Genomic DNA, 23,088 nt, shown 5'->3' on the forward strand with positions numbered 1-23,088 from the left:
AAGGAAAAACGAACAAAAAAGAAAAAAGGAGGAAAAACGAACAAAAAAAAAATATGGAGGAAAAACGAACAAAAAAAAAAAAAAAAAAAAAAAAGGAGGAAAAATATAAACTTCGTAAAAGCTAAAATGGAATTAAGAACAACTTGAAATTTATCTCCGACCCAATTCGAAACAATAATCGTATATTAAATTGTTATTGAAAAATGTTTTGGAAAAAAAAAAAAAAAATCCTCCGTTTAGCTAAGAATGGAATGCTGTAATCAAAACAAAAATCTAAGATTGATGGATTTTTTTTTTTTTTTTTTTGCTTTTTTTAATTCAAAATTCTTGTTTTGGTTTGGAAGCAGATTTTGGAATTTAATAAAAGGACGTTTTGTTTGTTTGGAAACACGGAATGGCATGTTTTTATATTTTTAACAAAAACAACAAAAAACGTTTACGTGGTTTGCAAGAATGAGTTAAGTAAACGTCGGATGGCAGTATGTAATGTGGAGGTCATATGTAGGATTGTTGAGTTAATAAGTCAAACTTGCAAATCAGATTTTGAAAAGTTTTTACTTCTGCATTAATCAGGTTACATTTTTGAAGAATATGACCGGAAATTTAGAAGAAAAGACTTGTTCTGGTAATACAGGGTGACCCCCAAAAACGGGTGAAAACTCTAATTAGGCCCCCTTTTCTTAGTGTTTTGTCCGAATGAAATGAAACTTCGGTCATAACTAGTTTATTATATTCAAAACCTCACATCACTAGGGTCTTTAGCTTTTTTTTTCTCCATCGACTGTAAAATGTATCAGAAAAACAATTGAATGACCTGTTTTTTTTTTGGGTCACCCTGTATATTCAGAGAAATATCCCTAAAACGATATTTAAATTATCTCCCCTGAATTATACTAGAAACGAATGAGAATGAGTAACATGAGTGAATATAAGAAAGGAGAGAGATGGATACAAGGAAAGTGAGAAAAAGAAAGAAAGATGGAAAGAGAGAAAGACAAGGAAGGCGAGAGTGGGAGAGAAAGAGAGAAAGACAAGGAAGGCGAGAGTGGGAGAGAAAGAGAGAAAGACAAGGAAGGCGAGAGTGGGAGAGAAAGAGAGAAAGACAAGGAAGGCAAGAGTGGGAGAGAAAGAGAGAAAGACAAGGAAGGCAAGAGTGGGAGAGAAAGAGAGAAAGACAAGGAAGGCAAGAGTGGGAGAGAAAGAGAGAAAGACAAGGAAGGCGAGAGTGGGAGAGAAAGAGAGAAAGACAAGGAAGGCGAGAGTGGGAGAGAAAGAGAGAGAGAAAGGAAGGCGAGAGTGGGAGAGAAAGAGAGAGAGAAAGGAAGGCGAGAGTGGGAGAGAAAGATAGAGAGAAAGGAAGGCGAGAGTGGGAGAGAGAGAGAGAATGTAAGGCGAGAGTGGGAGAGAGAGAGAGAGAGAGAAAAGAAGGCGAGAGTGGGAGAGAGAGAGAGAGAGAGAGAAAAGAAGGCGAGAGTGGGAGAGAGAGAGAGAGAGAAAGGAAGGCGAGAGTGGGAGAGAGAGAGAGAGAGAAAGGAAGGCGAGAGTGGGAGAGAGAGAGAGAGAGAGAGAAAGGAAGGCGAGAGTGGGAGAGAGAGAAGAGAGAAAGGAAGGCGCGAGTGGGAGAGAGAGAAGAGAGAAAGGAAGGCGCGAGTGGGAGAGAGAGAAGAGAGAAAGGAAGGCGAGAGTGGGAGAGAGAGAAGAGAGAAAGGAAGGCGAGAGTGGGAGAGAGAGAAGAGAGAAAGGAAGGCGAGAGTGGGAGAGAGAGAAGAGAGAAAGGAAGGCGAGAGTGGGAGAGAGAGAAAAGAGAAAGAAAGGCGAGAGTGGGAGAGAGAGAAAAGAGAAAGGAAGGCGAGAGTGGGAGAGAGAGAAAAGAGAAAGGAAGGCGAGAGTGGGAGAGAGAGAAGAGAGAAAGGAAGGCGAGAGTGGGAGAGAGAGAAGAGAGAAAGGAAGGCGAGAGTGGGAGAGAGAGAAGAGAGAAAGGAAGGCGAGAGTGGGAGAGAGAGAAGAGAGAAAGGAAGGCGAGAGTGGGAGAGAGAGAAGAGAGAAAGGAAGGCGAGAGTGGGAGAGAGAGAAGAGAGAAAGGAAGGCGAGAGTGGGAGAGAGAGAGAGAAAGGAAGGCGAGAGTGGGAGAGAGACCGAGAAAAGAAGGCGAGAGTGGGAGAGAGAGAGAGAGAAAGGAAGGCGAGAGTGGGAGAGAGAGAGAGAGAAAGAGAGGCGAGAGTGGGAGAGAGAGAGAGAGAAAGGAAGGCGAGAGTGGGAGAGAGAGAGAGAGAGAAAGGAAGGCGAGAGTGGGAGAGAGAGAGAGAGAAAGGAAGGCGAGAGTGGGAGAGAGAGAGAGAGAAAGGAAGGCGAGAGTGGGAGAGAGAGAGAGAGAAAGGAAGGCGAGAGTGGGAGAGAGAGAGAGAGAGAGAGAAAGGAAGGCGAGAGTGGGAGAGAGAGAGAGAGAGAGAAAGGAAGGCGAGAGTGGGAGAGAGAGAGAGAGAGAAAGGAAGGCGAGAGTGGGAGAGAGAGAGAGAGAGAAAGGAAGGCGAGAGTGGGAGAGAGAGAGAGAGAGAAAGGAAGGCGAGAGTGGGAGAGAGAGAGAGAGAGAAAGGAAGGCGAGAGTGGGAGAGAGAGAGAGAGAGAGAGAAAGGATGCCGAGAGTGGGAGGGAGAGAGAGAGAGAGAAAGGAAGGCGAGAGTGGGAGAGAGAGAGAGAGAGAGAGAAAGGAAGGCGAGAGTGGGAGAGAGAGAGAGAGAAAGGAAGGCGAGAGTGGGAGAGAGAGAGAGAGAGAGAGAAAGGAAGGCGAGAGTGGGAGAGAGAGAGAGAGAGAGAAAGGAAGGCGAGAGTGGGAGAGAGAGAGAGAGAGAAAGGAAGGCGAGAGTGGGAGAGAGAGAGAGAGAGAAAGGAAGGCGAGAGTGGGAGAGAGAGAGAGAGAGAAAGGAAGGCGAGAGTGGGAGAGAGAGAGAGAGAGAAAGGAAGGCGAGAGTGGGAGAGAGAGAGAGAGAGAAAGGAAGGCGAGAGTGGGAGAGAGAGAGAGAGAGAGAAAGGAAGGCGAGAGTGGGAGAGAGAGAGAGAGAGAAAGGAAGGCGAGAGTGGGAGAGAGAGAGAGAGAAAGGAAGGCGAGAGTGGGAGAGAGAGAGAGAAAGGAAGGCGAGAGTGGGAGAGAGAGAAAGGAAGGCGAGAGTGGGAGAGAGAGAGAGAAAGGAAGGCGAGAGTGGGAGAGAGAGAGAGAGAAAGGAAGGCGAGAGTGAGAGAGAGAGAGAGAGAAAGGAAGGCGAGAGTGAGAGAGAGAGAGAGAGAAAGGAAGGCGAGAGTGGGAGAGAGAGAGAGAGAAAGGAAGGCGAGAGTGGGAGAGAGAGAGAGAGAGAAAGGAAGGCGAGAGTGGGAGAGAGAGAGAGAGAGAAAGGAAGGCGAGAGTGGGAGAGAGAGAGAGAGAGAGAAAGGAAGGCGAGAGTGGGAGAGAGAGAGAGAGAGAAAGGAAGGCGAGAGTGGGAGAGAGAGAGAGAGAGAAAGGAAGGCGAGAGTGGGAGAGAGAGAGAGAGAGAAAGGAAGGCGAGAGTGGGAGAGAGAGCGAGAAAGGAAGGCGAGAGTGGGAGAGAGAGAGAGAGAGAGAGAGAAAGGAAGGCGAGAGTGGGAGAGAGAGAGAGAGAGAGAGAGAAAGGAAGGCGAGAGTGGGAGAGAGAGAGAGAGAAAGGAAGGCGAGAGTGGGAGAGAGAGAGAGAGAAAGGAAGGCGAGAGTGGGAGAGAGAGAGAGAGAAAGGAAGGCGAGAGTGGGAGAGAGAGAGAGAGAAAGGAAGGCGAGAGTGGGAGAGAGAGAGAGAGAAAGGAAGGCGAGAGTGGGAGAGAGAGAGAGAGAAAGGAAGGCGAGAGTGGGAGAGAGAGAGAGAGAAAGGAAGGCGAGAGTGGGAGAGAGAGAGAGAGAGAAAGGAAGGCGAGAGTGGGAGAGAGAGAGAGAGAGAGAAAGGAAGGCGAGAGTGGGAGAGAGAGAGAGAGAGAAAGGAAGGCGAGAGTGGGAGAGAGAGAGAGAGAAAGGAAGGCGAGAGTGGGAGAGAGAGAGAGAGAGAAAGGAAGGCGAGAGTGGGAGAGAGAGAGAGAGAGAGAAAGGAAGGCGAGAGTGGGAGAGAGAGAGAGAGAGAGAAAGGAAGGCGAGAGTGGGAGAGAGAGAGAGAGAGAGAAAGGAAGGCGAGAGTGGGAGAGAGAGAGAGAGAGAGAAAGGAAGGCGAGAGTGGGAGAGAGAGAGAGAGAGAGAAAGGAAGGCGAGAGTGGGAGAGAGAGAGAAAGGAAGGCGAGAGTGGGAGAGAGAGAGAGAGAGAGAAAGGAAGGCGAGAGTGGGAGAGAGAGAGAGAGAGAAAGGAAGGCGAGAGTGGGAGAGAGAGAGAGAGAGAGAAAGGAAGGCGAGAGTGGGAGAGAGAGAGAGAAAGGAAGGCGAGAGTGGGAGAGAGAGAGAGAGAAAGGAAGGCGAGAGTGGGAGAGAGAGAAAGGAAGGCGAGAGTGGGAGAGAGAGAGAGAAAGGAAGGCGAGAGTGGGAGAGAGAGAGAGAAAGGAAGGCGAGAGTGGGAGAGAGAGAGAGAAAGGAAGGCGAGAGTGGGAGAGAGAGAGAGAAAGGAAGGCGAGAGTGGGAGAGAGAGAGAGAGAAAGGAAGGCGAGAGTGAGAGAGAGAGAGAGAGAGAAAGGAAGGCGAGAGTGAGAGAGAGAGAGAGAGAAAGGAAGGCGAGAGTGGGAGAGAGAGAGAGAGAAAGGAAGGCGAGAGTGGGAGAGAGAGAGAGAGAGAAAGGAAGGCGAGAGTGGGAGAGAGAGAGAGAGAGAGAGAAAGGAAGGCGAGAGTGGGAGAGAGAGAGAGAGAGAGAGAAAGGAAGGCGAGAGTGGGAGAGAGAGAGAGAGAGAGAGAAAGGAAGGCGAGAGTGGGAGAGAGAGAGAGAGAAAGGAAGGCGAGAGTGGGAGAGAGAGAGAGAAAGGAAGGCGAGAGAGCGAGAGAGAGAGAAAGGAAGGCGAGAGTGGGAGAGAGAGCGAGAGAGAGAGAAAGGAAGGCGAGAGTGGGAGAGAGAGAGAGAGAGAGAGAGAGAGAGAAAGGAAGGCGAGAGTGGGAGAGAGAGAGAGAAAGGAAGGCGAGAGTGGGAGAGAGAGAGAGAAAGGAAGGCGAGAGTGGGAGAGAGAGAGAGAGAGAGAGAGAGAGAGAGAGAGAGAGAGAGAGAGAAAGGAAGTCGAGAGTGGGAGAGAGAGAGAGAGAGAAAGGAAGGCGAGAGTGGGAGAGAGAGAGAGAGAGAAAGGAAGGCGAGAGTGGGAGAGAGAGAGAGAGAAAGGAAGGCGAGAGTGGGAGAGAGAGAGAGAGAAAGGAAGGCGAGAGTGGGAGAGAGAGAGAGAAAGGAAGGCGAGAGTGGGAGAGAGAGAGAGAGAACGGCAAGGCGAGAGAGAACAGCAAGGCGAGAGAGAACAGCAAGGCGAGAGGGAACAGCAAGGCGAGAGGGAACAGCAAGGCGAGAGGGAACAGCAAGGCGAGAGGGAACAGCAAGGCGAGAGGGAACAGCAAGGCGACAGAGAACAGCAAGGCGACAGAGAACAGCAAGGCGACAGAGAACAGCAAGGCGAGAGAGGGAGAGAGAACAGCAAGGCGAGAGAGGGAGAGAGAACAGCAAGGCGAGAGAGGGAGAGAGAACAGCAAGGCGAGAGAGGGAGAGAGAACAGCAAGGCGAGAGTGGGAGAGAGAAAAGGAAGGCGAGAGTGGGAGAGAGAAAAGGAAGGCGAGAGTGGGAGAGAGAAAAGGAAGGCGAGAGTGGGAGAGAGAAAAGGAAGGCGAGAGTGGGAGAGAGAAAAGGAAGGCGAGAGTGGGAGAGAGAAAAGGAAGGCGAGAGTGGGAGAGAGAAAAGGAAGGCGAGAGTGGGAGAGAGAAAAGGAAGGCGAGAGTGGGAGAGAGAAAAGGAAGGCGAGAGTGGGAGAGAGAAAAGGAAGGCGAGAGTGGGAGAGAGAAAAGGAGGGCGAGAGTGGGAGAGAGAAAAGGAAGGCGAGAGTGGGAGAGAGAAAAGGAAGGCGAGAGTGGGAGAGAGAAAAGGAAGGCGAGAGTGGGAGAGAGAACAGGAAGGCGAGAGTGGGAGAGAGAACAGGAAGGCGAGAGTGGGAGAGAGAACAGGAAGGCGAGAGTGGGAGAGAGAACAGGAAGGCGAGAGTGGGAGAGAGAACAGGAAGGCGAGAGTGGGAGAGAGAACAGGAAGGCGAGAGTGTGGAGAGAGAACAGGAAGGCGAGAGTGGGAGAGAGAACAGGAAGGCGAGAGTGGGAGAGAGAACAGGAAGGCGAGAGTGGGAGAGAGAACAGGAAGGCGAGAGTGGGAGAGAGAACAGGAAGGCGAGAGTGGGAGAGAGAAAAGGAAGGCGAGAGTGGGAGAGAGAACAGGAAAGCGAGAGTGGGAGAGAGAAAAGGAAAGCGAGAGTGGGAGAGAGAAAAGGAAAGCGAGAGTGGGAGAGAGAAAAGGAAGAGCGAGAGTGGGAGAGAGAAAAGGAAAGCGAGAGTGGGAGAGAGAAAAGGAAAGCGAGAGTGGGAGAGAGAAAAGGAAAGCGAGAGTGGGAGAGAGAAAAGGAAAGCGAGAGTGGGAGAGAGAAAAGGAAAGCGAGAGTGGGAGAGAGAAAAGGAAAGCGAGAGTGGGAGAGAGAAAAGGAAAGCGAGAGTGGGAGAGAGAAAAGGAAAGCGAGAGTGGGAGAGAGAAAAGGAAAGCGAGAGTGGGAGAGAGAAAAGGAAAGCGAGAGTGGGAGAGAGAAAAGGAAAGCGAGAGTGGGAGAGAGAAAAGGAAAGCGAGAGTGGGAGAGAGAAAAGGAAAGCGAGAGTGGGAGAGAGAAAAGGAAAGCGAGAGTGGGAGAGAGAAAAGGAAGGCGAGAGACAGATGGGAAAGGCGAGAGAACAGATGGGAAAGGCGACAGACAGGCAGACAGGGAGGGAGGGAGGGAAGGCGAGAGGCAGGCAGGCAGGAAAGGCAGGCGGGAGGCAGGAAGGCAGGGAAGGCAAGAGGCGAGAGACAGACAGACAAGGCGACAGACAGACAAGGCGACAGACAGACAAGGCGACAGACAGAGAAGAACGAGAGAGAAAGAGGGACAGAGCAGGCGAGAACAAGAGAGAGAGATGGGGGATCTGAAAGATAAAATCTAATTATATTCGCTCTTTCTCCATTGTAGTATTCCGATATTTATAATTGTTCAATTTTCACAGATTTATTTTCATAGCAATGAATTATAAAAAATACTGTAAAATAAAAATAAAACACAGACGCACACTATGGGAATATCTAAAAAGGGAATGTCGATATAGATGTTGAGAGAGAGAGACAGACAGACAGAAAGAGAGAGAGAGACAGAGAGGGGGAGAGGGGGAGGTCACACGCGCGTCCGCACCAAAAGAATAAACCTTGAATTATTTTATTCATTTATTTTTTTACTATTCTGAACGTAATTAAATCAGGCCGGCTGGGAAAACAAAGCGAAAACTTAAGTAGGGGGTAACAAATGCTGACTGACCACATTTTAAAAGAAAGAGGGGGAGGGGGGATAGACATAAAAAAATTCAATGGGAATAAAGGTTCGTTCTTAGACACAATGGGCATTAAAAGAATTGGGACTCTACATTTACTGGAAACGTTTTTGTAAAAAAGAAGTTTTTTGTTGATCTATAAAATCTAAAACAGATAAATAAAATAAAGATTTCAGTCATCAATTGTTCGAGAAAGACCTATATATTAATAAAATTGGGTGACCACTCTTGAACGTGTGCATATCTCGCCTCTTCGTGATTTGCGCATTTAAAAATTTTTTGTACTTGTACAGTTTAATCAAGACATTAAAAAAAAATGAAAATATCGAAAAAAGTTTAAATTGTACGTATCCGTTATGGAATGAAGTTCCCCGAAAAAAAAAATTTCACTTAATTTCATCAAGTAGTTTGTTTTTTTTTTTAATTTTTTTTTTTATTCAGCGAAAAAACGATTTGTTATGACACCAAGCAAAAGGTTCGTTTTTTAGGAAGAAAAGCTAGCATTAAAGATGGGGAGGGAGTGTCGGGGCTTTACATGGAGTTATCTCTCCCTGGCGTCTTTAACAAATTTCATAATGGCTAACTTCAACGCGCTCTCATAAGAACGTGTTTTTCCGCTGTAAAAAAAAAAAAAAAACAATTACTAAATCAAATTAAATGAAATTTCTTTACGGAGATCTTCAGTTCAAAACTGATACGTATAATATAACCTTTTTTCGATATTTTCATAAATTTATTTTATTCCGTACGAATGCAAAATAAATTTATTTTATTCCGTACGAATGCAAAATAAATTTATTTTATTCCGTACGAATGCAAAATAAATTTATTTTATTCCAATACAAATGTAAAATAAATTCATTTTATTCCGTACAAATGCAAAATAAATTTATTTTATTCCGTACGAATGCAAAATAAATTTATTTTATTATTCCGTACAAATGTAAAATAAATGTTTAATGTTTTCGTTTGTTTTATTTTATTTCGTTCAAAAATGTAAAATAAATTCAAAGAAATCCCCCCTCCCTCCAAGGGCAAGTAACTCTCAAAGAAGAAAAATGGACCAATCAGATTAAAGGAAGGAGAAGCGGACATTTTTATTTTTCAATTTACATGGTGGCGGTAAGATACACAAAATGACCGGCTTCGATATTTTCTTCTACGCTTACAATGGTTAATTTTTAAATTAGATTCTACCCAAGTGTCTCCGAGAACGAAAAAAAAAAAAAAAAAAAAAAAAGCGAGAGATCTTTCTTCCGTTTGCCTGCTTTTCAGCTGACTACAATTTGGTAGTCTTCAAGTCCAACGTAAACAAATTCGGTAATCGTGAAAAAAGAGAGTCTGTTTCCTCCGTTTGACTATAGGTGGCGTTACTGTTTGTCCACCCAGTTACGGAAGCACAAAATGTATATAATGGCACCCTTGAAATAAAAATAAATGTTTTTGTTATATTTTAATTTTAAACATGTTTTTTTTTTGTTTTTTTGCAAACATATTTAAGTTTGTTTTTTTTCAGACATATTTACGTTTTTTTTTTGTTTTTGCAAACATATTTAAGTTTTATTTTTCCAAACATTTACGTTTTGTTGCTTGTTTATTTTCAAACATTTACGTTTTTTTTTAACTTTTTTTTTTGTTTTTATGTTTTTTTTGCAAGCATAAACTAAATATTTTTTAAATATTTTTCTTTTTGAAAAGTTTTCTTATGCACTTATTGTACCGCGCTATTTTTTAATAGTTTCAAGTAAGATTCAGGTGTTACAATATTCTTTTTCAAATATATATATAAATACTCGCGGAAAAGGTAAAATAAGTGCAGAAAAATTAAGAAAAAAAAAAAGGGGGGGTCCATAAAAAAAAAGAGAAAAGAAAAAACGTTGATTTTTTTTTTTATTATAAGAGCGTAAAAAATACTCGCGGAAAAACGGTTGTACCCATAAATATGTTTAAAAGAAAAATATAGCAAAACATTTAGTTTATGCTTGCAAAAAAAAAAAAAAAAAAAAGTAAATGTTTGGAAAAATAAAACTTAAATATGTTTGCACAAACAAAAGAAAAACATGTTTAAAATTAAAATATAACAAAAACATTTATTTTTATTTCAAGGATGCCATTATATACATTTTGTGCTTTCGTAACTGGGTGGACAGACAGTAACGCCACCTATAGTTAAACGGAGGAAACAGGCTCTCTCTTTCTTCATGATTACCACAAATTCTTGTTGAATCGCCCCAATTGACCAAATTGACCAAATTTCCACTACTAATAATTACTACGATATTATCCCATTGACTACTGTACACTTATTACCCCTTATCCTCGAGTGGCATCCGGACCTTGACAAGTGGTGACTCCCATGTAAAAAAATTACGGAAAATTGGGGAAAATTGCATTTTTCTTAGACGTTATAAAGTAGAACGTAAAAGAGTTCACACACAGGGGGCATAACTCAGAACGTATATTTTAGATTACAGGTTCATTGCGTGCAATATTGTTTGTCCACAGCGACAGACTTTTTCTTTTTTTTTTTTTACTAAAAACAATAGCAGTACTATGAATTTTCGTAATTTTTGGATATATTACTATTTTCGACATGACAATTATATGTATAATATTGTTTTTGCTTGAAACGACGTATTTAAAAAATCGATTTGTCGACTATTTCAACAAGCACCGAAATATGACACCAGTTTCAAAAATGTCCATTTTATGATGAATGTGTAAATAGCAAATCCCCCCCCCCACCCATGGCAGTCATTTTTAAAACCTTAATCTCAAGATGCCAACGTGTCCAATAAGTGATTGGACACGTTATATCTTAAAAGTGATTTCACTAACAATTGGATTACGTTTGATCTTCTCACCCGCCCCTACACATCACACGAGTGTATTATTTGGATTGGTTGACGTCCTACTTCAGTAACCAATCAGAATCAACTATTTTAACTAATGAAAACTGAGTATTTTACAGAAATTATTTTGCTTCCGCTATTCTTGTTGATTTTGCGGTGGAAGTTTAGTTCTGTGCCGTTCTAGGAAGTCCAGCCTCCCAGGCCTTGCCTTCTCTCTTTGAGAAGGGAGTAGTTTATTGATGATCACCTGAGGTGTCCTTGCTGGGGAATGCCTACAGGGCTGCCCAGGCACTTTCTGCAGAGCAGATTTCTATATAATTTTGTTTGTCTATACTTCGCGATAACTCTTTGGTGTGCCTCAAGGGCTCTTTTAGGGCTGATAAAAACACTTCATTTTTGGGGCTATTTTACCATATTTGTCCAAAAATTTCTGTGTATGTTTATTTAGCAGTTTTGCATGGTGCTGAACTCAAATTGAAATATGTTAAGACCTTGGGGACTTTTGTGGCTAAATGGGGGGGGGGCAAATGATGGACAATCATTTATTTTGCATGGTGCAGAACTCAGATTTACATATGTTAAGGTCTAAAACTGCACCGTTTGTTCATTTTCACCAGGATTTGACGTCCCCTGGGGACTTTTTGGATGTAAATGGAGAGGCGGCAAATGCTGAACTTAGGCATTTTTTTTTATGCCTCGTTCACTGTACTCATGGGGGACCATGCATGCTTCACGTTTTTTTTTTTTTTTGATTTTTAATTTTCTTATTTTGTTTAAGCTGGGGATGGGAACATCACCAGTTATCTCATACATTCCAACCGAGAGATCTTTTAAAGATTCTAATCGCCCCTTTAAGTGCAATTGTTTGAATCTCTCTTGCACTTTGTTCGCCGGGTATATGTGCACATCTGGAAATAAATGAACCATTTGAGAGAATAGAAGGGTCACCAGTTAGCAAGTGCTAACTAAATGTTTTGTATATGAAAAACGAAATTTTATAACACATTTTTATATCTATAATTTCTTTTTTCTAATTTCTTCGAATATAAAAGTTATTTTCAGTCAGCAAGGTGTCACTTACACAAATTCATGTTTTTGGTAAAGAAAGTCGAGTAAGTTGTCACAAGGCTTATAGGTGTGTATGTCAATATGTTCGTAGCATGAATAATCTGCATATGTAAGTATTTGGCAGCGTGGTATTGTGTGTGTGTGTGTTGGTTTACCTTGTTCTTGTTAATGCGTGTATAACAGCGAGTAGAAATTCGTTTCTCTTTTCCTGACTCTCACAAGTGTGTAACAATGCGAGCGAAATGAAGGTTTGTATACGAGTTATTGAAGATGCATTTTTACCCCACCCCCACACCCCGCAAAAAGCATGGAGGGAAGGGATGTTGAGCAGATGTCCTTCCACTGTAAAATATCTCTGTAGCTTTTAACTGTTTGTTTCCCCGTTTTATAAGAGTTTCTAAGTTTGTTTTGGCTTGTTCATTTAACAGACTTGTAAAATTTTGGCGCCTTAAGACGATTTTCATTGGTTAAAGCTACCTTGAGTTAACCCGTTCCTGTGAAAACTAACTTGTTTTTAGAAGTGATGAGGAAAGCAAATCCTAACAAAACAGAAGAAGAAGGTAACTTCATCGAGCCATTTGCTTTTTAGTGTTCATCTGAATTGTTTTGCAATTCAGTCACTACAGAACAAGAATAAAAATTGCCTCAATTTGGAAGGACTTTCCGCCGATTAAGGACAGAGCAAATTAGTGCAGCATCAAAACATATACTACACTTTCTTCCTAGTCCAAAGGAAGGTGTTTGTAAGGGGGAAAAAAAAAGAAAAAAAAAGCGTTTGTGCATTTCCTGAACCGCACTATTTTTAAATAGTATTTTCAAGTTAAATTAAAGTTTTACGATATCCTTTATTAAATTATTTGGTCAAAGTACAGAGTAGGTACAAAACACCCTCCTCTTCCCATGTTAAGAATGGCTTTCTAAATAACGTTATTATTTCAGCACAGTTCAATAAGTGCACAAGTACCAGAAAATTAAATAGACAAGTTGGTTTCGGCTGTGTAAACGAAAGGGGGTCATAAAGCTATGTGTTCATGTTAACGTGCGTTGGTTTTGTCCGTGAGAGAATGTATATATCGATTTTGTAATCCCAATAGCTATTATACATAGAAAACACAGCTGTCAAAAATGATATTGTGTGATATCAAGTGCCCTCCCTCTTTCGCTCGATAATCACTGACCTCCAACAGTGTGTCATGGATTTCTTTACATTTGTCTTCTCTTCTGGCCGTGTCTTTGTCTCACATTGGCAGCTGCCGAGAAGGTCGTTCACAAGTATCTATATATATAAAAGCGAAAATGTGTATGTATGTACGTTCGCTTTTTGTGTATGTCCGAGAAAGGCTTTTTTCCGAGAAGCGATCGGTTGACTCACTTAAAACTTTTTATATCACATCTAAATGATAATATCTACGAGTTAACAACGGGGGTCGCCTGTCTATTTAATTTGCCCAACTTTCAAAAGATAAATATTCCACATTTCACTTTTCAGTATAAAAACAGCAAAACCAGATTTGAACCGAATGTAAACGTCACCGTCAACTATCCCGCAGTAAAACAATTTGACCTCATTAAAAACTGGGGAATAGCGCGATGTTTGACATTCACTTTTTAATCGCTCTTACATTGACTGTCGCTGTAGCGCAGTTATTCAGGCTTAGCCTATGGGCCTCAAGGCTCCGGGTTCGAGCCGACCTGTCAACAAGCCCCTTCCTTTATTTTTTTTTTCCATTTTTAAAATCGCTGTTTTTCATTGTTTTTTTTTTTAAATATTTAAACAGGCTTAAGTTTCCTTTTTGTTCTTCTTTACCCCCCCCCAAAACGCACACACCTACAACACCGGGTAACCCCATCATAAAGATTTCTCTCTCTCTCATATATATATATATATATATATATAAGTATAATTTAAAAAAAAAAAAAAAAAGGCATCAATACTTTTTTTTTTTTTTTTTAAACTCATTCACCCCACAAATTGCCACCGAAACGCAGTTGTCATATTGTATTAATCCAGAGATTCTATTATTGGTATTAGTCCCCCCCCCCCCGATATCTTTCTAGTCAGAAAGACACTTTTTAAAAAATTTTTCTTTCTTTGAAGATTGTAACGCTGGGTATGGGGCAGCCAAACCAGCTGCCAACATTTCCCTGGTTTTTATTGAAACCAACCGAGAGCTCTTTTTAATATCCTCGCTGTTTCCTTTATGGTGAAAGGTGTGAGTTTTGAATTAATCCTCTGGCAGTCTCCACTTCGGTATTTTTCAGCTGTTTATGAAAGTTACCGAAGATTAGGTTGTAAATTGGATAAGTGCCTGTAGATTTTTGTTAAACACAAATATCCCTTCATTAAATTATCTGGTGAAAGTGTTGTATAGTTAACCACGATTAAAAAAAAAAAAAAAAAAATGGAAGGAAGTATGAATATATAATAGCTTACGAAACGATAGAAAACGTTATTTTCTATCGACCTGCATAGTTTTAAACTTTTGAAACTTTAAGTTATTTTTCTCTATGTCTACTTCACCGATTTCGTCAAACATGACTGTAGATTTTCTTTTTGAATAGGTGAGGGGTTGCTAATTTCTTTCTTAAAACATACTAAAGTGTAAAAAAAAAAAAAAAAAAAAATCACTAACCCTAAGGCCGGGGGGTGGTTTCCAGTCAAATTAAGATATGCCGTTTAAAAAAAAAAAAACATTTAAAGCATGAAATTAGCGATCTAAGAAGGAATTAAAAACAAATCAAATGACAAAAAAGTCGATTGACGAAATCGGTTAAGAAAGTAATTAAACAAATTTTGGAATAAAATTTACAAACAGCTTCAAAAGTTTAAAACTATACAGATCGCTAGAAATTAATATTTCCTATCAGTTGATAACAATTATTTGCCCCCCCCCCAGCACTTTTTGTCATTCATTATATTACACTTTTATCGAAATCTTCAAATAAACAGGCTTTAAAATCAAATCCATAAAAGATTATATTTGTATATGCTCTGTAGTTACATTTTTCATAAATTAAAGGATTGGTATAAATAAAAGGTGAAATATAGTTGAATAAACATTTCCATATATATATATATATATATATATATATATATATATATATATACGAGCAAACAGTTAATAAAACATGTTAAATAAAACACTTTGAAATGAGTTAAAAACATATTTAATCTGAAAAGGAAACACTAAATACGTGGATAGTCCTTAATCCGGAGTTTCGAAGAAATACTTTTCTTCTCATCAGAGGGTAGGAATTAGCAAAATGCGGGATCGGATTTTGCATGCAAAAGTATTTGATGAAACAACAAATAAGTCAAAGATCTTACTTGAAAACAAAAAAAGTGAAGCAGAGGGAATATGGTGAAGAAAAGGGGTGATTACACATGAATGGATAGTCTGGTGGAAGATAAATAATCCAGTGACGGTAAAATCCAAATATATAACTTCAAGAAAGTTAATTGAATTTCCATTTGCACAAGTAAAATCCAAGGAAATCTCGTAATTGGAAGAAGATGGTCCATAATAATCCAAAGGCAGAAATCCATGGAATAATTCACAAAAATGTGTACAAGGAAAAAATTCCAATAATATTAACAAAAGAAAAATAAGATATGCTTTTCACTCTACTTCCGAGACATAAATATAAGCTTTATCTCATATTTGGTTTTATCGAGCTTTTACATCTGGCTGAGATAACTTTATAAATATTAATTCTTTAATATTTATAATATACTTTAATATTACCATCTTGGATCATTTTGGTAAATTTAATTGTAATTTTTATTTTATATATATATATATATATATATATATATACTCGGGTTTTTTTATATTCAAAAGTAATGGACTAATGAATTCAACGAGGTTGTTAGATAGTGCTCAATAAAAAGAGCTGATAATACTTGTTTATTGTTATATAAACATGCTCACATCCCGCTGCTACAAATAGCCACTTGTTTCAATCAAACAACAGATATCATCAGGCAGCGACTTGACTATTCAAAAGTTCAATGAATAAAGATTAGATTATTCATTGAACTTTTGAATAGTCAAGTCGCTGCCTGATGATATCTGTTGTTTGATTGAAACAAGTGGCTATTTGTAGCAGCGGGATGTGAGCATGTTTATATAACAATAAACAAGTATATATATATATATATATATATATATATATATATATATATATACTTTCTAATTGTTTTTATATGAGCAGTAGTAATGGTACACAGTCATGATATGAGCATGTTTCGGTCAGCTAGTTACCAGTAACTAGAGACCTCCAGTAACTAGCTGACCGAAACATGCTCATGACTGTGTAGCAACATATTACTGCTTATGTAAAAAACAAATAGTATATCTTGCTCTACTTCACTATTGAGCACTCTTGTATTAACCTTGCTTTACTTCATTCGTTACTTTACTCTGGAAAGGAGAGAACTTGAATGCCTACTAGACGCCGTCCTCGTGTGTCTAAGATCTCTCTGTACAGGGGTTTGTCAGAACAACCTGAAATGAGGATACTTTGTCCATAGAAGTAAACCCTGACCAAATATTCAAAATCACATTTTGTATTCGCAGACCAAATAAGATCTCCTCACTAAGGCTATCCCACAGCTTTTCCGAGGAATGGTGCACCTTTTCCAAGTGATATTACCTCAAGTAATAGCACAAAGCTGGATACTCCACCAGACTAGATAAATTCTTGTCCTGGAATCCAGTAAGACCAAGAGACCAAAATGTAAGATATACTACAACATATAAAAAATGGTTAATTGGGGAGAGGAAAATTATGTTCTCAATTTCTTTACAAACTCAAAGTTTGAGAGATAAAGAACTTGAATGGAACATTCGAATATCTATGCATCTCGTATAGAGTTCAAGTGTTAGCCCCTGGTTGTGGGCCCCTTGATTTCTCAGAACTTTGAAGTAAAATAAAATAAAAAAGAAAATAATACCTCGGATCATATATATATATATATATATATATATATATATATATGTGTGTGTGGTGCTAGTGCACTTACTGATCTGCGCTATTTTTTAAATCGTATTTCCAAGTTTAATTAAAGTTTTGTTTTTTAATTAATTGTAAGGTTAAAGTATAGAATAGTTACAAAACACCCTCCCCATGTTAAGAATGGCTTTTTAAATAATAACGTTATTATTTCAGCACGGATCAATAAGTGAATTAGTACCATTATATATATATATATATATATATATATATATATATATATATATATATATGAGCCTCTGGGGTACACCCAAGAGTTCATGAAGTATAGACAAACAAAATTATAAAGAAATCAGTTACAACTTTTCAGAAAGTTTTATAAAAATCCAAGGCATCAATTTTTTTTACAAGCACAAAAGTGTCAATTTTAGCCATTTTAACCTGAAAGTCACCCCTAGGAAGGCAATCAGAGTTTTCCCGGAAAATCCGATCTGTTACTTTTTTTTTTACTCATATCATGTTTAATGTTTGTGCAAAATTTCAAAAAAATTCCAAGAGAAAAGTGTGGACGGATGAACGGACGAGGGTGAATTTACAGGTCCATCCTCCTTTTGTCGAGGAACCAAAAATGAATTATATATTTTTTTTAATTAATAAACAAATAAAATTCAATTCTACGACATACTTGAGTCAAATAATAACTTAAGATAGAAAAGTTTTAAAAAAATAAATAAATAAATAAACAAACAAAAAAATTAAAAAATATATATATAAAAAAAAAAATACATAACGGACACGTGTTTTGTTTTTCTTTTTTACCATATGGTAAAGTTTCTTTGCTTTTATGAATTGCCCGTACTTTTTCGTCAATGAGTCATCACTTATCAAGACCAAAAGCCACTCGAGGACAAAGGCTAATTAAGGTGGATTGTCAGTTGAATGATGAATATTATGAGAGGATTGAATATAAATAAAATGGACAAACATTTGATGACTTTTGAAGACATGATACCGGTTAATTTTAAAAAAAGAAACGCGCACGCACACGCACGCACACACACACACACACACACACACACATTTTTTACTCACGTTCACCCCTAACAAACCATATCGCCACTTGAACGTAAGGGGCTACTATTGGAAAGATTAACAAGATATTGGTTTACGTTACATTTAAACTTCTGCATGTCAGTACAGTCAGGGAATTCTAAAGTCTAGCTACTCGAAGAAAGAAACTATTTCTGGCAATTATAGGAACCTCATCTGTGAAGAGGTGAGATTTTGTTGCTACGGGGATATGTACATCAGAGGGGGACACAAGTGCAATGAGTTCATCAAAGCATAAAATATTCATAAAACATGCACAGAGATGCAACATTGCAACATTGCGGCGATGGGGCAGGGGTTGGAGCTTAGTTGACAAAGTGGGACGTATTACAATGAAAACTCTTTTTTGGACCCTATCAAAGAGGGAGAGGCTAGTGGTAGATGCACCAGCCCAGATGTGGCAACGATACTCTTTGCATGGGCGAATGGCGGCCGTGTAGAGGTACAGGATACTCTCAGGTGTAAGTAGTCACACGGCGTGTGACTCACACGCACTATATATATATATATATATATATATATATATATATATATATATATATATATATTGTTTAAAATATAATTATCCACTGACACGGGTTTCGTGGGTTACGAATGATTAGAGTGGCTGAATCTAGCGAGATTCAACCACAACCACTGATGGGGCATAGACGACGAAACACGTGTCAGTGGATAATTATATTTTAAACAATATATATGCCGCTTCCCATACCAAATCGGTAAAAGGGAAAAATATTCTCAACTCACATTTAGGTAAAAATGCACTTACGTATAAATAATTGAATTCAAGCAAAAACAAATAACATCTCTCTCTCGTATATATATATATATATATATATATATATATATATATATATATATATATATATATACTAGCATTTCATCCCGGCGTTGCCCGGGTGTTTGTAGGTGTATGTTGAGCAAAAAAAAAAAAAAAAGTCAATTTTTTTAAATTTTGATCCCTATTATGACCCCTTAACATTTATTGTTTGGGACTCAAATCAAGTTACTAAGTTAGATCCATGTCCAAGGAACATATATCTAAAATTCCAAGTGTTTAGACCCAAAATTGGTGGAGGAATTTAACAGAGTTCTCAAAGGTCAAATCGTTGAACTTTGACCCCAAATTTCTGGCCCAAAACGGATTACAAAGATTTTCCCAAATCTCAGTACCCTGTATATCAAATTTCGAGTCTGTAGACTTAGAATTGACAAAGTTATTGCGCTGGAAAATGTACACAGACACGTTCACTTGACCTAACTAGAGCAGGCAATCAATCATTTTGATTAAAAAATTGCCAATTTCACTGATTTCGAATAAGGAAGGGTTAAATATTTCTCATTTAATCCCACAAAACGTCGGGTCTCCCTGCTAATTAAAAATAAAATTTTCTGTTGTAGAAATGGTTGGGTTTTATTTATATTGTTGGCTAATTAGTAAATATGCACAATTGCTGCATGTTTATTGTGGTGCAAATGCACAATACATGAACGACAGGCGTGCAAATGGGAGATATGGAGGTAGGAGAAAATTACGGAAAATTATCGAGTAAAAGTTTAATAAAATTAAATTACAGAGTCCATGAACCCTGGACGATATTCACATCAAGCCAGGACACCGTAGAAAATTATCCCATTTCTAATCTAAAGACGCCACGCGGTCTTGTCGTTCGGCATTCATTGACTCCGAATATAAAATACCTTTTAGAATTAAAAAAAAATAACTGGTACTTATGTATTTTTGGTACCGCGCTGAAATAAGGTTATTTCGAAAGCTATTCTTAACATGGGAGGGAAGGGTGTTTTGTAACTATTCTATAATATATTGGGTACAATATAATAATCGAGGGCGGACCTGAACGAGAATAATCACTCCCTCATAGTAGTGTCCAATCAATAATAATCCACTGAAAAAATTGCAAAAACCGAAAGCTGTTCTTAACATTGCGAGGTTGGGGTGTTTATTCCGAAAGCTATTCTTAACCTGGGGAGGTTGAGGGTTATTCCGAAAGCCGGTTTTCTTTTTTTTTGGGGGGGGGGGTCAGGTCCAACCAATAGAGAATATAAATACGAAAACTATGAATGAAAATATTAATCTTTCTTTCTATAATATAATCTCACCTGTATGTATGTATGTCTGCCTGCCGAAAACTTTCGACAGGGGCGACGGATTTTCACGAGATCAGTATCGTTTTAAAGCTCGACCCTTCGGACGACAAATATCGAAAAATTGGCTAAAACATTAATTCCTTCACCCTCAACTAGACACTTTTCTATAGGGAGGGGGTCGCTTTTTTGGTATTATTATACAAACACCGTGACAGCGAATTAGTAAAATCTTTTACGTAGTATTCTGTTACGTTTCGGTGTGCTGAACACGAATCTGAAAACTGGGTTAGGGTTAGGATTAGGGTTAGGGTACATTTTTTTCTACTAATTCGCTGTCACGGTATTTGTATAAATTTACCGCTTTTTTCGCCCATATTTTCGAAAGTCATCCCCTCTTTTCGAATGACTAGCCCTAGTTTAAACGTACGTCACTTCGGGTTTGGCGATAGGCGCAACAGCAAAGACGTCACGTCCCCCCCCCTCACGTTCTTTTCTTCTTACACGGTACGGGTTCGAGCCTGCCTGCCTACTATCATTTTTTTTTTTTTTTCAACACACACCTTCAAACGCCCGGGCAACGCCGGGCATCTAATCATCCAATTTATAAAAAAAGAAAAACAAAAGAAAAAATACTCACCCAGCAAAGATGCGACAATGATTCCTGGAATGATAAAAAATTTATTATCAATTCCTTCTTTGAAAGGTCCATTTCGAAAATTCACCATTTTCTTATTTTGTTTTTTTGAAAAGATAAAATTTAATAATTTACTGTTTTGTGCGCGTTTTCAAAAAAAAAAAATTTTTTTTTTTCTTTCTGGATAGAACAAATCGGCCAGAGAGCTCAATCACGTATACAAGACCATAATACGTTTTCAGTCTTACGATCACGCTTAATATGTTTATCAATACGGAATAAGAGTTCAGTGACACCGCAGGTATCGATGGACAATCGAACGAACGTCTAGTCTTATTTGAAATAAATACATATACGAAATCAATATATTACGTATATAATTGAAATGTTCACTCTGTTGTTCAACACACGTGTAGGGGTTTAGCAGTTGTATATAAAAAATATACTTTTGGCAAGTAAGCTTTACAGAAACGTCGGTTTCGTTCAACGAAGGGATTTGTCTGGCTAACAGCTCTGAATTTTTTCTTGTTTATTTGTAATATTTTTTTTTTTTAATGATTATTTTGGATACCTGAAGAAGGCGTAGTATTGTATGGAAGCGTCACATGAATGAAATAATGTTTATTATTAATTAGAAAGTGATTTTCCGGTCGCTATTTAAATATTAAGGTATTTTTCTCCCTTTTTCTAATGTGTGTGTGTAAGGGGAAAAGCGAATATCCTGGGCAGATCTTTTCTTTTGATGTGATAACGTTGTATTTTCTTTGGTTTCTGTGAATTAAAAATAAAAGTCACAAATCGAATGTCGTGATTGTGAATATAAAATAATAATAATCTGATATATAAATGAGAAATCCTAGACGAGGGGGCGAGGCGGAACTCCTTTTTTGTTTGTTTGGACCCGGAGAGAAATTAAAATAATAAAAACAAAAAAAAAGTGATATGTCTATAAAGTGACACAATAAAAGAAAGCCAACGATCCGCCTCAGGAATATGTCGTTTGCGAATGTGGCCACACTGGGACGTTACGTTCACCCGCTTTTATATGTAAACATATGTCCACGCAGGCACACACAAAAAATACACTTTCTTTCTTTCTCGGTCAGCAACCGGGAATAGTGTCACGACATCGTCGTCGTCGTCGTCGTCGTCGTCATCATCATCACCGGAAGTGGGAAAACGGAAGTGGAACGCTGACAATGCATTATGGGTAAAAACGAAATTCAAAATTCAAATCCTTGCATTTTTCTTCATTTTTCTTAAATGAGATTTTGGTTGTTTGGAATTTTAATCTATTGTTCTAAGTGAGATAACTAATTTACTAAAGTAATTATGAAAAAAAAAAAAAAAAAAAGAAGGTAATTGTGTCCTGGTAGACCAACATAAAAGCTACCTTTAAAAAACCTATTTTCTTTAGGTTTTCGGGTGTGCTGAAAGCGAATATCGCACTTAAAATTGGGGCCGGCAACTAGCTTTCACAATGCTGAAAAGATACTTTTTCCACATGTTTCATGTAGTAACGTAACAAGGCGGCCATATTTGACAATATTTGTAAAATTTTACTTGGTTTCCACCTTAATATTTTCCATTAAAATTATGATTTTCGCATGTTTTCGGGTGTGCTGAATATTTAAATTTTTCTCAAATAAGTAGTTTTCCAGATATGAAACAATGTAATTCTTTACGTTATAACTGGTGGCCCGCTAGAAAATTAAATCCCTAGCTTTGCTGGGCTGGTCATGTAGCCCGCATGCCAGACTACAGGTTTATAGAATAAAAGACAACGAAATGGAGTTTCATTCTATATTCAAAAGCAACTTTATTTGTTATCCTCGTTAGTAGCGTGTGTTATATAGGGGTCTTATTCAGAGAGAGAGAGAGAGAGAGTCTTTTATTAAGAGGGATGTTGTTGAGAGAGATATTGAGAGAGTTTTAGAGAGTCTTAGTGAGAGATGTATTATTAAGAGGAATGTTGAAAGACTCAGAGAGGGAGATGTTGTAAGAGAGATTGTTCGTTTCCTGAGAATGTCGTTGTTTCTGTTATGAAGAGATTGTTCGTGTTATGAAGGGATTCATATATATTAAATGTTCATTAGTGTAGAGGAAGGAGAAGCTCTTTGAGTGAGGAGATAGTCTTGAGACATTGTGTAGACAGTCTTAGTGTAGATATGAGATGTGTATGAGTTATAAGCTTGTGTTATATAGGGGTTTCATTAAAAGAGAGTCTTATTATAAGTGATGCTTAGAAAGAGTCTTATTAGAGTGTTTGTCGTTGAGAGAGAGTCTTATTACAAGTGATGTTGTTGAGAGAGAGGGATGTTGTAATAAGAGAGATTGTTCGTTTTATGACGTTTCATATATATTAAAAATGTTCGTTGTTGTAGAAGAAAACAGCTCTTAGAGGGAGGAGATAGTGTTCAGACAGTCTTAGTGTAGATATGAGATGTGTATGTCATGACATTTTATAACACAGACATATAGACATATAATAACAATTCACTTTACTTTTTGCTGGAATCACAACACAAAGACGACGTTTACAAAAACACCTGATGATTTTATTTCTTCTCACGACCGGCCGTGGTTTTCATCATCAAGAATTCAAAGCTTCACATATTAAGTTTCAAAGTGACCGTCTCGCTTCTAGACGTTCAAATCCTCAGACTCTCTCTGAGTTTCTCCCCCTGCTTCTGTCTCCTTAACTCTAAAGTTTTTCTATCTATTTCTAGAACTTTCTATTTTCCATGACGTCATACACATGTTAAAACATGTGCCTTCTTTCACGTGTTCTGGACATGCGTGTTCAAAACTTTTCCTTTTTTTTTACAAAAGGAATTTTAACCTATACTACGTAACCTATATTT

General features: G+C 38.8%; 1 long non-coding RNA gene across 1 annotated transcript in view; it reads right to left on the reverse strand.

The window, feature by feature from the left end:
- Nucleotides 1–21,379, reverse strand: part of LOC145261048 (uncharacterized) — a 40,085-nt gene extending 18,706 nt beyond the window's left edge. Inside the window, exon 1 of the long non-coding RNA XR_013864392.1 lies at nucleotides 20,228–21,379. This is a non-coding gene — a long non-coding RNA (uncharacterized LOC145261048). The remainder of the gene's footprint in view (nucleotides 1–20,227) is intronic.
- Nucleotides 21,380–23,088: the final 1,709 nt, after the last annotated feature.

The sequence above is a fragment of the Euprymna scolopes genome, chromosome 37, assembly GCF_053919585.1.
Source record: "Euprymna scolopes isolate OS-2025 chromosome 37, ASM5391958v1, whole genome shotgun sequence".
Taxonomy (NCBI): Eukaryota; Metazoa; Mollusca; class Cephalopoda; order Sepiida; family Sepiolidae; genus Euprymna; species Euprymna scolopes.